This window comes from Quercus lobata, chromosome 3 (assembly GCF_001633185.2).
Source record: "Quercus lobata isolate SW786 chromosome 3, ValleyOak3.0 Primary Assembly, whole genome shotgun sequence".
Classification (NCBI taxonomy): Eukaryota; Viridiplantae; Streptophyta; class Magnoliopsida; order Fagales; family Fagaceae; genus Quercus; species Quercus lobata.
Window position 1 is genome coordinate 67,225,078 of NC_044906.1, and position 14,245 is coordinate 67,239,322.

The following is a 14,245-nucleotide window of genomic DNA, read 5'->3' on the forward strand; positions in this document are numbered from 1 at the left end:
GTCTTTTTATATTTGGATTTGGGGCCTAAGGAAATTTCCTCTCACTTGGCTACATTGTAGAGCTGGGCTGAACATCACATTTTTAATATATATTCTCTGAAATATCTTGGGTTCTGTTTGACTGAGTTCTATAATCGACTAAAGATTCCATCCATAAATAGACTCCCAATTTCTCATAACCCAAAAGGATAAGGGACACTCATACTATTAGTGTGTGTTTGGATAGAACTTATTTTGCTGAAACTGAAAACTGAAAACTGAAAACACTGTAGCAAAATAATTTTTAAATGTGTAAATAGTATCGTGGGACCCATTTTTAATGAAAAAATTGATAAAAAATGAAATTTGTGGGTCCGTGAACAGTGCACGAATGCACTGTTCACGTAAATCTGGTCAAATGTTGCGGCTACTGTTCATGTACAGTACATGAACAGTAGCCGCTTGTGAGGGAGAAAACGCGTGATCAAAAAAAAAAAAAAAAAAAAAAAAGGAGAAAACGTAAAAAGTAAAACGCAAACGCAGCAAACGCAATACAAACACACCTAGTTTTCTCATTCTCTCCTTCCCGAGAAAAAACTCCATCTTTTTCTTTAAATTTTTTATCTGGGGTGAAAATTTAAAGCTAGCTAGCTTGTTAATGGAGTCGAACCCGTGGGCTGATCAATGGGACCACAAGAACAACAGCCCAGACCAGATTAGTGAGACCAAGAAGAGTCAAGGTGGTGCAAAGGCTACATATTTAACAAAGATTCAAGATGGCTTGAAGAAATTATTAATTAAGGAAACGACCGATGCGTGCATTGGTTGGATCAAAAACAAGTACCACAAGGCCACTAAGAAGAAGCGTAAGAAGAAGCGTAAGAAGGAATCTCGTGAATCGTAAAACATCTCTTTCACAACATATACGAGAGAAATGTCTTATAAGAATTTTTTCTTTTCTTTTTTTATTCTTTTTCTTTCCTAAAAGCACTAGCTAGTGCATGCCTCCTTTTCAATAATGATCATCTTTTATGTTCTTTCTTTTTTCTTTTTCTTTTTTTGTTCTTTTTTCCTTAGTTTTATGTAATAGAAACTCGTTGCTGTATAGTATTGATTAGAGCCCTGGTTGATTACTCGTTTCCTTGGAAGATTTTTAGTTTTATGTAATAGAAACTCGTTGTTATTGTATAGGAATGTGATTAGAGCCAGGTTGATTACTCTTGTCTCCTTAGATGATTTCTATATGCAATCTTTTTTTAGATGTGTTAATAAATAAGAGCAGATATAAATATATAAAAGTAAATCATAGTTGGATTTCTTTTCCTTTGGTATCCTTCTATCTGTAACCCATGGCTCTATCTTTTTTTTTTTTTTTGCTCCTCTTGATCTTTTCTAGTTTTGGGGACCTGCAAATCAGGTGATTTGTTTATGGAATTGTGTTGGACTCCACAAGGTTTTTCGATTGAGGATGACTGGTTAACTTTAAAGAATAGTTTCATTTTTCTCACATTCTGACTCAAAAGTGTTTTTTCCATAAAATTTAGACTTCGGTCCTCAAAATTTAACAAATATAATAATTTTGTCACTCCATCCACCTACTGCTAAATATATTTGAGAAGATATGTTGAATAAATATTGAACATATGCTATAGTCTCAAGAAAAGCTCTAACAATGGTAGGTGGATAAAATGACAAAGCTGAAATATTTGAAGATTTTCAAGTTAACCCTTGAAAAAAACGCGTTTAGACTTCATTGTTATTGGTTTTCCTTTATAAGATGTTAAGTAAAAGAATTGTCCAATGCATAAATCGGTTGAAAGTGCCCACCTTTATTGGCAAATTTTCTAGTTTGATGTGACTCGTTAGGTTCCTCATCTATGGATCAGTTCCAATTATGAGAAAACTAATTTCTATCGGTTTGGTGATAAATTTGAGAAAAAACTGTATAGACCAAACTGCACACACCCCTAAATCTGCGGTTGGCTAACCACCTGATTAGAGAGCTTTTTTGGTGTTTAGTGTGTCAAATGCCAAATATTTGACATTTGGCACACCGGATGGAAATGCTCTTATGTGTTACTTTTTCATATTATAATGCTTTCTCTTCTAAGTAAGTTTATAATATAATAGATATCCTGAAAGTAACAAACAGTAAGCTTCAATTCTTCTCTGGTCAAAGCAATAAACTTGAGCTCTCCCCTACTAATATGTAGGGTAAACCGATCCAAATAGTATATTTCATGTTTATGTAGACATGGTATAAAATGTTTCTGCATAGCTACAAAGAAAAATTACTTTTCCTTCTGACCATTGACACTGCCCCCTTCTCCCATGAGAAAAATCTGCATTCAAATCACTTCTTCCCCACCCTGTTGTAAGGCCCCAAAAAAAAAAATCAATCCACACCAACCACTTTACAAATTACAAACATTAACTAAAAAGGTTTTCAGTCTAGTAACAGATATGTACAATTATTGAGCTTTTCAGGTCAGTGAATTGAACGGGGGCGGCTGCACATACATTTCAGGGGGTTCACTTGAATATATATATTGCTATAATATTGCTTTACTAATTTAATACTTTTAAAAATATTTTTGCACACTTTGTTTTAAATCTTACACACTCTGATCACATATCAGCTTATCTCACAATCAAACAACAACTTATTGTATTATTTATGAATGGATGAGTGTGGTTGTGTGAGTTAATAGTTATATAGTGCAAGTGGAGTTGAATTTTTTCATTTAGTTTAAAATATTTTTATAAAAAAATGACAAATATATAACCACAATTGCAAAAAATCAAAAATATTATACAAACTTAACAAAATAAAATGGTCATACTTATATTGACAATAGATAATAAAAACTAATAATAAACTATCATGAGATGATTTCAAAATATGAAAACTCGTAGAAGAAAATTGTAAAATTTCATGTATTTGTGTGTTTTTGTTTTTTGATAACTTAATATATTCAAAAAAAAATTTCTAAATTAAATTTTTGTTTAATTTAGGTTTCTTAATGACCTCCCTAGAAAAAATTCCTAGAGCCGCCATTGGTTGAACTCACATGTTTAAAGGACGTTTGCATAGACATATTTGCAGCTATGTAAAAATGTCATACATGTATAAAAGTAGCTTAAATGCATCTCTGGGGAACAACAATAATACAAATACGGATATTGCTAAGTTATTTTAACTTAGGCTGTGTTTGGTTGCCGTAAAACGTTTTCCGGAAAATACATATTTTCCGGAAATGCTAATTTCCGGAAAAGGAAAATATTTTTGTGTGTTTGGTTGTATTTCAAAAAATTTTCCGGAAAATATTTTCTAGTGTTTGGAAAAGGAGGAAAACACAAACCAGAAAACACACAAGCCACAACCCAGAAAAATCGCAGTCTCGCCGTCGCGAGATCGCGATCAACGTCGCGGTCTCGCGACGGCGCGATCTCGCGGTCGACGCTTCGCGAGATCGTACCGTCGATCGCGATCTCGATCCGGCGCGATCTCGCGAAGGCGAGATCGCGATCGACGGCGCGATCTCGCGAACAACGCTTCGCGAGATCGCGCCGTCGATCGCAATCTCGATCCGACGCGATCTCGCGAAGGCGAGATCGCGATCGACGCTTCGCGAGATCGCGATCGACGGCGCGATCTCGCGAAGCGTCGATCGCCGTCGTCGGACTGGTCCGCACGCGTGGACTAGAGCTCGGACTGGAGGTCGGCGCGGATTGGAGCTCGGACTAGTTTTCTCCTCTCGCGCGCGCGCTCTCTCTCTTTTTCCGGAAATCCATTGAAGTGAAAATGAAGGCAGAAATTCATTTCCGTGGTCAAACTGAAAATTTCGGTCAACAGGAAATCATTTTCCGGAAAATAATGTTTTCCGTGACAGCCAAACGCACACATTTTCCAGAAATTGATTTCTGGAATTGGTTTGAAGCCGATTCAAACGCAGCCTTAGCATCGAATGGGCCTATCATAAATAGGAGGTAAGGTGGGATAGTTCTCTCGATTGGAAAAGCATGAGATTCTATCAAGTGGCGCATTCTATGTAAAAAAAAATTGAAATATTCTAAAATGCCACATTAGAGATAAGAAAAAAAAAATTAAATATTGACTTTTTGTTTCATTTGGTTCAATGTTTCAAGACTTTTCTAATTGAAAAATTGATATTCTTTGTATCTTTTGGTTCAATATTTTAAGACTTTTCATCCCTCACACATACATACAAAACTCTTTGCATTTTAATTCACCATTTTCACCTCTTGCATGTCAAATACACAAAGACAAAAAACGATGTCATTTACCTTCAATCTTTCGACGACACATACCTAGCTTTAACATTGTTGTTTCATCTAATCCTAACCATATGAGTTGGCTACAACCAAGAAAGGGAGGCTTGCATTTTATATTGAGTGATAACGGCAATTACGATTTTGATGTTAAGGTTAGACGTTGTGAATTTTTGGGTTTTGTAAATGATGTGCTTGATTGCGGATGTTTAGGATGTGTATTTTGTTTTAAAATTAAGGAGAAAAAGAATGACACATTCTATATCAACTTTTATTCTATAACACTCGTCCAAAGTTTTTTTTTTTTTTTTCATTACTTCAATTGAATAGTTATAATGGATATGTGTGTGCAATTTATAATTGTTGTTTTTTATGATGAACTTGTTACTAACAAAGTTCTATATCAATTATGCTATAATACATATACAAAACTCTCCAAAACCATCTTACATAAAAAATTACAACATTATTTGTGTATCGCACGAGTAACTTACTAGTCTATAAATATATATATATATATATATATATCTAAAAGTTAAGATGTAGTATTTATTGTTGCTATACTTATATTGCGCTACTTCATTTGCCATGTTATTAGCCATATTCTATATATGTCTAAAAGTTGAGTCGTAGTATTTATTGTTCTTATACTCATGTTGCGCCACCTCATCTACCACATCATTAACCATATAATTATTCATTTCTAATTTATTTTTTATTCCTATTTTTTGTTGACAATATTAAATATATAAATAGATTGGTTTTACACATTCATCTTGGGTGGTTTTAACTTGACATATAATTTTGTCTTTACATATTCATCTACTTTAATTTAGATGTTTATAACTAAAAACTAAAATCAATGAATAATCAAAAGCCAAACACAATGTTTATACATATCTATCTATAGCATATATAATATGGAAGTTTTGCAAAAAATTTACAAATTTCTTTTTGCACCACGACATTAACATCCTTTCTTATTTTTTTATTTTTTACAATTTTTACTTATTTAACCTTTCATCTTCTTCAACCTTGTCTTCTTAATTTAATTTTTCATCTCTTCTAATCATTGTTTTTAAAAAAATTTCATTTGATTCCTCTATATATTTTTAAATTTTCACCAGCTTCTTAAATTCTACCATTACTAAATTTTCTCAATCATTGCCTTTTTAAATTTTCAACCTTTCATCTACTTCAACCCTTCCATCATCATGATTTTCTTATAAATTTCTCTTTACTTCATTTCCATATCTCTCCCTTATTCCTTCCAAGTTGTTCATGACAAAAAAAATAAAATAAAATAAAATAAAAATTAAGGGGTAATTACACTACCCTCCCTTATGATTTGGGAAAATGACACTCCACCCCAAACCTTAAGGAAAAAAACACTCCCCTCTCTTGAAGTTTGAAGAAATTGACACTCTCCCTTCTTTTCTTTTCTTTTTCTTTTTTTATATTAATAATGAAATATTCTAAATTTTTATAAGAAGCTCTTTAAAAAAATAAAAATAATCATGGTTAGTAAAAAAATAACTGATAAATTTAGAATAAAATGCAAAATTTATCTAGCACCAAAAAACACTTGTAACGGAAAATTTCTTCATAACCCATTGAAAAAAGAAGAAGAAAAGAAAGAAAGCAAAATTCACGCTTAATATTTTAAATTACACTTTAATTAAAAATTTCAAATAATGAATTTTAATTATGAAATAAGATAATTTTGGACACATGCCTTAGGCAAAGGGTAGGTTAGTACAAACAAAATTTAATATTAATTTAACAAAATTTGGTCAATGGGATGTTAAGGGAAGAAAGTGTTCTTTTCTTTCAAGTTTGGGGTGGAGTGTCATTTGTCTAAACTTCAAGGGAGGGGAGTGCAATTATCCCCAAAATCAATACTCTCTCTCTATCTCTATCTCTCTCTCTCTCTCTCTCTCTCTCCAATTTTGTTTCTCTTTTGGTGGATTCTTTTATTGTTTCAAATTTTTTTTCCTACTAATAATGATTTTTTATTGATTTAATTGTCCCATCAAATTTGTTTCTCTTTTTGACAAATTTGTATTAACTTTTATGCATATTTATGTATTTTGGTATTCTAATTCCCAATCATAAGCTCTTTTTCTTTATCCCATTGGTTTGATTTGATTTGGATTAATAATTAGTTGTTTTACAAGTTAGAATTTGATTTATTTAATAATCCATTTAGAATCATAGATGCTAAACTATAAGACTTTACTAAATTTTGTTTATTTTTTAATCTTTTTGGGTGGACAAATTTGTAATTTTTTTGTATTTATTGTTATTATACTCATGTTGCGTCACATCATCTGCCACATTATTAGCCATATAATTATTCATTTTCTAATTTAGTTTTTATTCTTATTTTTTGTTGACAATATTAAATATATATAAATAGATTGACTTTACACATTCATCTTGGACAGTTTTAACTTTACATATAATTTTGTTTTTACATATTCATCTACTTTAATTTAGATGTTTATAACTTAAAAATAAAATCAATGAATAATCAAAAGCCAAAAAGAATGTTTATACATATAGTATATATAATATGGAAGTTTTGCAATAAATTTTAAATTTATTTTTGCACCACGTTATTGACATTCTTTCTTCTTTTCTTTTTTTTTAATGGAATTTGTGATTTATTCATCCTTTCATCTTTGACAACCATTGTCTTCCCAGTTCAATTTTTCATCTCTTCCAATCATTATTTTTTTTTAAATTTCATTTGATTCCTTTATATATTTTTAAATTTTCCCCATCTTCTTAAATTCTACCGTTTTTAAATTTTCTCCATCGTTTTCTTTTTAAATTTTCAACTTTTCATCTACTTCAACCCTTCCTCCGTCTTGATTTTCTTATAAATTTCTCTTTACTTCATTTCCACCTCTCTCTCCTCTTCCTTCCAAGTTATTCATGACAAAAAAAGGTTAATACTCTCTCTCTCTCTCTCCACAATTTTGTTTCTCTTTTGGTAGATTCTTTTAGGCGAAAAACCCATTTTCGTCCCTACATTTTCACATGATTCCCACAATTTTGTTTCTCTTTTTGACAAATTTGTATTAACTTGTATGCATATTTATGTATTTTGGTATTCCAATTCTTAATCACAAAGTTTTTTTTTTTTTTATCCCATTGGTTTTATTTGATTTCTTTTTGCACCACTTCATTAACATCCTTTCTTATTTTTTGCAATTTTACTTTATTCAACTTTTCATCTTCTTCAACCATTGTTTTCTTAGTTCAATTTTTCATCTCTTCCAATCATTGTTTTTTTTTTCTTTTAAATCATTTTTAAATTTTCTCCATCTTCTTAAATTATACCGTTTCTAAATTTTCTCAATCATTATCTTTTTAAATTTTCAACTTTTCATCTACTTCAATCCTTCCTCCATCTCGATTTTCTTATAAATTTCTCTTTACTTCATTTCCACCTCTCTCCCTTATTCCTTCCAAGTTGTTCATGACAAAAAAGGTCAATACCCTCTCTCTCTCTCTCTCTCTCTCTCTCTCTCTCTCTCTCTCTCTCTCTCAATTTTGTTTCTCTTTTGGTAGATTCTTTTAGGCGAAAAACCCATTTTCGTCCCTACATTTTCACACGATTCCCACTTTGGTCCTTATCTTTTATTTTCACCGCTTTTAGTCCCTACTTAGAAAAACGCGTTCTGTTTTAATCCCTACCATTATCTTACTAACAGAAAATATCCACGTGGTAGACAAAGTGCATTGTTGGCACTCAAAATGCCTACGTGTCCATTAAAATAATAATAAGAAATTTTAATTTGGCATTTAAATAATGCCACATCAACATTTTAATATTAAAAAAGCCACATCATTCTTTTTTTCTTTAATTATTTTTAAATAAAATAAAATATTAGTTATTATTTAATTATTTTAATAATAATTAATAATTAATAATTAAATTTTCTTTTCTTTTCTTTTCATTATTTTGTCAGAAGATCATCTTTGTGTTCTTTGTGTTCTTACAGTTCATATTCTTCATGTTTTTAGTAAATTAATTCCTATTTTCTTGTCTTTTCTTTTCTTTGCCTTTCCAGTACTTTCTTTATAACCAAACAAATCAAAATTCAAAACTTAGGTCAAACAATAATCAACATACACCAACCAAAATCCAGAAATCAACATACACCCACCAAAATTGAAAACTCATAAATCAACATACACCAACAATCAAACCCAGATACAGATCTGCATATCCAGAAATTTTAACCCAACATACACCCATTAAAATCAAAAGACTTGCATCCTCTTTGTTCACAAAATCAACACCAATCTCCAAGTTGGAAACCCACCAATCCATCGAAACACAAAATCATATCCAACTTGGAAACCCATCGATTTCCACCATCCTCCAAATCCCACCATTCTCTCAAACCCAGCCTTTGGAATCATAACCCATAAATCCGCCATAGATCAGTGTACCAATCCGCCACAAACCCAGATCAACAAATCTCATAAACCCACGAACCCACAAATCCGCCACAGATCAGTGCACCAATCCACCGTAAATCCACAAACTCAGATCAACAAAACTCACTAACCCATAACCCACAAACCCAGATCTATACCATTGAGCTGAGAGATAGAGAGATGAAAGAGAGAAACTTGCCTATCTAGGAGAGAGAGACAACAATTTGTGAGAGTGGGTCGGTCACAGGTGGTCAGAGAGAGACTTGAGTGAATCGTGAGAGTGGGTCGGTCAGAGGTGGTGAGGCGATGAACCATCATTGGTTTTAGTGGCAGTGGCAGTGGAGATGAGCAGAGAGGCCGGCCATGGAGTTAGTAAGAGTTGTGAGAGTTTTGGAAGAGAGAGAGGAAGGTTTGAGAATATTAAGGGAGTCCGGTTTGAGCTTTGTGTTTGGTTTTTGTGTTTTCTTTTTGTGTTTGGTTTCAAAGCATAAGAAAATCTTGTTGAATGGCTCTGTGTAACTGTTGAATGTCTCTGTGTTTTGTTTTGTAAATTTTTATGGGCATGTCTTTTTATTTTGTAAATTTGAGTGATTTTATGGATTTGGTTGCTAAGAAAATGCAAGAAAAGAAAAATAAATTTAGAATTTTTAATTTTCTAGGCAAGCTTAGTTGGGGAAGAAAATGAAGAACACATAATTCTAAGTTCTTCATGTTCCTCAAAAATAAGAAAAAAAAATTTTAACTAATTTCTTTTCTCTTTTTAAAAAATAATTAGGTTAGAATTTTTTTTTTTATCTGATGCAGCTTTTTTTAAAAATTTAAATTGCTGACGTGGCATTTTTAAAAATGCAAATAAATTTATTATTATTATATTAATGGACATATAAGCTTTTAATGTGCCAACAGTGCACTCCATCTGCCACGTAAATATTTTCTATTAGTGAGATGACAGTAGGACTAAAACAGAACGCGTTTTTCTAAATAGGGACTAAAAGCGGTGAAAATAAAAAATAGGGACCAAAGTAGGAATTGCATGAAAATATAGGGATGAAAATGGGTTTTTCGCCATTCTTTTATTGTTTCAACCTTTTTTTTCCGCTTATAGTGCTTTTTGGTTATTATTGATTTAATTGTCACATCACGTTTGTTCTTATTTTTGACAAATTTGTATTGACTTGTATGCATATTTATGTATTTTGGTATTCCAATTCTTGATCACAAGTTCTTTTCTTTTTTTTCTTTTTTATCCCATTGGTTTGATTTGATTTCTTTTTGCACCACTTCATTAACATCCTTTCTATTTTTTTTCAATTTTAGTTATTCAGCCTTTCATCTTCTTCAACCATTGTCTTCTTAGTTCAATTTTTCATCTCTTCCAATCATTGTTTTTTTTTTTTTTAAATTTCATGTGATTCGTTTATATTTTTTTAAATTTTCTCCATCTTCTTAAATTATACCGTTTCTAAATTTTCTCAATCATTGTCTTTTTAAATTTTCAACTTTTCATCTACTTCAACCCTTCCTCCATCTTGATTTTCTTATAAAATTATCTTTACTTCATTTCCACCTCTCTCCCTTATTCCTTCCAAGTTGTTCATGACAAAAAATGTCAATACTCTCTCTCTCTCTCTCTCTCCAATTTTGTTTCTCTTTTAGTGGATTCTTTTATTGTTTCAAAATTATTTTTTTTTCCGCTAATGGTGCTTTTTGTTATTAGTGATTTAATTGTCACATCACATATGTTTCTATTTTTGACAAATTTGTATTGACTTGTATGCATATTTATGTATTTTGGTATTCCAATTCTTGATCACAAGTTCTTTTTCTTTATCCCATTAGTTTGAATTGATTTGGATTAATAATTAGTTGTTTTGCAAGTTAGAATTTGATTGCTTTAATAATCCATTTAGAATCTTGGATGCTAAACTATGATAATTTACTAAGTTATGTTTCTCTTTTAATCCTTTTGGGTGAACAAATTTGTAGTTTTGTAGAGAAAATACTCTTAATAGTTGTATTAGAAGTACCCTATATTGCCAATTCTTTAGACAAAAGTAAATATTAGTCAAACAAAAATAATTGGATGACTGGCATATTTTAACTTTTACAATTGTATTATTATTATTATTATTATTCCACTTATTAGTAGTGCTTATCCACGTAACATGCTTCGATTCCTGTAAAGAAACATTGATAAAATTAGGACAATCGGTAATGGTTAACATTTTGTCTGAACAGGAAATCATTAATAAAATGAGTTATATGTCTATGGTTGGAATTGCTTATATTAACAATCATAATCTTGATCACTCTGAAATTGTTGAACTCCTTGTTACTAGTTTTTCTGGTGCTCTTCGTGGATGGTGGGATTCATATCTCATAGAAGATTTCAGAGAATCTATTAAACATGCTGTTAAAAAGAATGATGAAGGTATACCTATTTTTTATGAAAGTATTGGTCGAGGTATTCCTGATGGTGTCAATACCTTGGTCTATACTATTCTCAAACATTTTATTGGTACTCCATCTAATATTTCGTCTCAAATTTCTGACTATCTGAATAATTTGAGATGTCCTACTATGTCTGATTATAGATGGTACCAAAATGTTTTCATTTCCAGAGTTATGCTTCGGAAAGATTGCTACAAGCCTTATTGGAAAGAAACTTTTATTGACAGTCTGCCTCCTATCTTTGCTCATAAGGTAAAACAAGAGTTAATGGGTAAAAATGATTCCATTGATAATGATAATTTAACTTATGGTGATATTTTAAGCACTATGAAAAAACTTGGTATTAATATGTGTAATGATGAAAAATTGTTAAAACACCAATTAAAGAATAAAATAAAAGCTAAATATGAAATGGGTAATTTTTGTGAACAATATGGTTTGCCTCCTATTGCTCCTTCCAAGCAAAAAAGTAAAAAACATGATAAAAGCCATATAAAATATATAAAATACAAAACCAACTTTGTTAAACCTAATGATTTCTATGCTAAAAACAAAAGTGTTTCTAAAAAATATGATAAACAGAGATTAGGTAAAGGTAAATGTTTTAACTGTGGAAAACCTAGACATTACAGAAAAGATTGTAAACAAAAACCTGGTGAGCTAAAAAATAAGTTTAACATGTTAAATATTGATGATAAAGATCAAGAAGAATTATTCGAAATCCTTGAATCAAACAATTCTTTTGATTCTTTGGAAGATGATTTTTCTTCTTCGTCCGATTCTTGCTATCAATTTGCTGATGATTCCTCTAATTCACCTAATGTTAAAATTGGTTGTAGAGATTCTTGTTGTAATGTTATTAAATCTGTTAATGTTCTCACTAGAAGTGAAGAAAATGAAAGTTTGATAATCAAATTAATAAATCAAATTGAAAACCCTGAATTACAAAAAGAGTATTTTCATAAGTTTAAGAAAAATTTGATAAAAGATGAAACTAGTAAAAAACTAAAATCAACTATAAGCTTTGAAGAAACTTTGGATAGATTTAATAAAAATAAATCCAAAGAATAAACTATTAATGATCTTCAACATGAAATTATTGTTGTTAAACAAGAGATAAATGAATTAAAACATGAATTTAAAAACATTAAAAGTGATAATAATAGTCTTAAACAAGAATTGTTGTTGTTGTTAAAAATTGATAAAAATCTTAATAAATCTGATAATGAACAAGATGAACAAGATGGGCACACAAATGGAGATGAATCCAGTCAACAGGCTCTTCTTTCTGATAAAGGTATTGTTGATAATTCTCAACTTAATCTTGTTAATAAAGTGCTTCCTCCAAAATGGTTTACAAGAGTTAAAATTGTTGTTTCTCATGATTATCATTTTACTGTTATTGCTATGATTGATTCTGGTATGGATATGAACTGTATCCAAGAAGGATTAATTCCTTCAAAATATTTTGAAAAATCAACTGAAAGATTGGTTTCTGCTTATGGTAGTTAAATGAAGATTAAATATGAATTGAATAATGCTCATGTTTGTCATGGTAATGTCTGTTTCAAGATTCTTTTTGTCCTTGCTAAGTACATGACTGATAAAGTGATTCTTGGTCTGCCATTTATAAATGCTTTGTATCCTTTTCTTGTTGAACATGATGGAATTACTACTGATCCTTTTGGACAAAAAGTAAAATTCAAATTTGCTTCAAAGTTTGAAATTGATGTTGATGCTTTAAATTTGATTCATGCTTTGTTCAAGGGCTTATAATTGATAACTAAATGAGGGGTTCCTCTCTCAATCTCAACATTTTTTTGAACACAGAAAGCAGCACAAAACCATGGGGACTTGCCATTCCTTATGAGTTTTTTCTGAAGTAAATCATTGATTTCTTTTTTGCAAAACTCAACAGTTTCAGCATTCATTTGAACAGGGTGAGCTTTAGTAGGAATATTCTTTTCATCAAAATCTTTAACATAAGGCAAGTCATCAATATGTTTTCTTCTATGCCAAAAAGCATTAGGAAAATCAGAGCAAACATCATCAATTAGGATTTTCTGAAAATTATCAATTTTTTATTGCAATAATTTATCAGAAAGTTGTTCGGCAATTTTCTTGTATCTTACTTCTTGTTGAAGGAAGTTAAGGTGTTTGGTGTTTTAACAATTTGTTGATTTTGACAATCATTTCATATTTAGCTTTTCTTTTATTCTTTAATTGGTGTTTTGACAATTTTTCATCATTACACATATTAATACCAAGTTTTTTAATAGTGCTTAAAATATCACCATAAGTTAAATTATCATAATCAATGGAATCACTTTTACCCATTAACTCTTCTTTTACCTTATGAGCAAAGATAGGAGTTAGACCATCAATAAACTTTTCTTTCCAATAAGGCTTGTAGCAATCTTTCTAAAGCATAACTCTGGAAATGAAAACATATTGGTACCATCTATAATCAGACATAGTAGGACATCTCAAATTATTCAAATAGTCAAAAATTCGAGATGAAATATTAGATGGAGTACCTGTTCATGACACTGTTCATTCCGAATTTTTGCTTATTTAAGGGGGGTTGTCCCTTAAGTTTAAGACAGAACTTCTTCCTTTTAGAAGCCCTTCTCTAGAGAGAGTTCTTTGTTTCCACCTTAGTATTTCCCACTACTTTCCCTACAATCTTGTAACTAGAACTAGTACAAGCTTTGTAACTATTGAACCGTTTCAACCTTGTAACCTGTTGAGATCTACTGTAAGTATTGTTATCTATTTTCAATAATAACTACTTTCAGTGTTTAGTTTGTTCTATACTTTAAATTATTTTGATCTATACTGCTTAGCTAGTTCTATAGGCAAAATGGGGAGAAGGGACACCAAACTGAAGAGGGACACCAGGCTAAAGGCGGAAGTACAGTTATACGGTAATAATATATGTTGAAAATAATATAAAAGCAAAGTAGAATCAGCCAAGAAGGCGGTATTGCAGCAGTTATAATCAAAGTAATTTAAAACAATAGTAAGGCGGTAAAACCGGCCAAGCAATATAGATTACAACAACAAT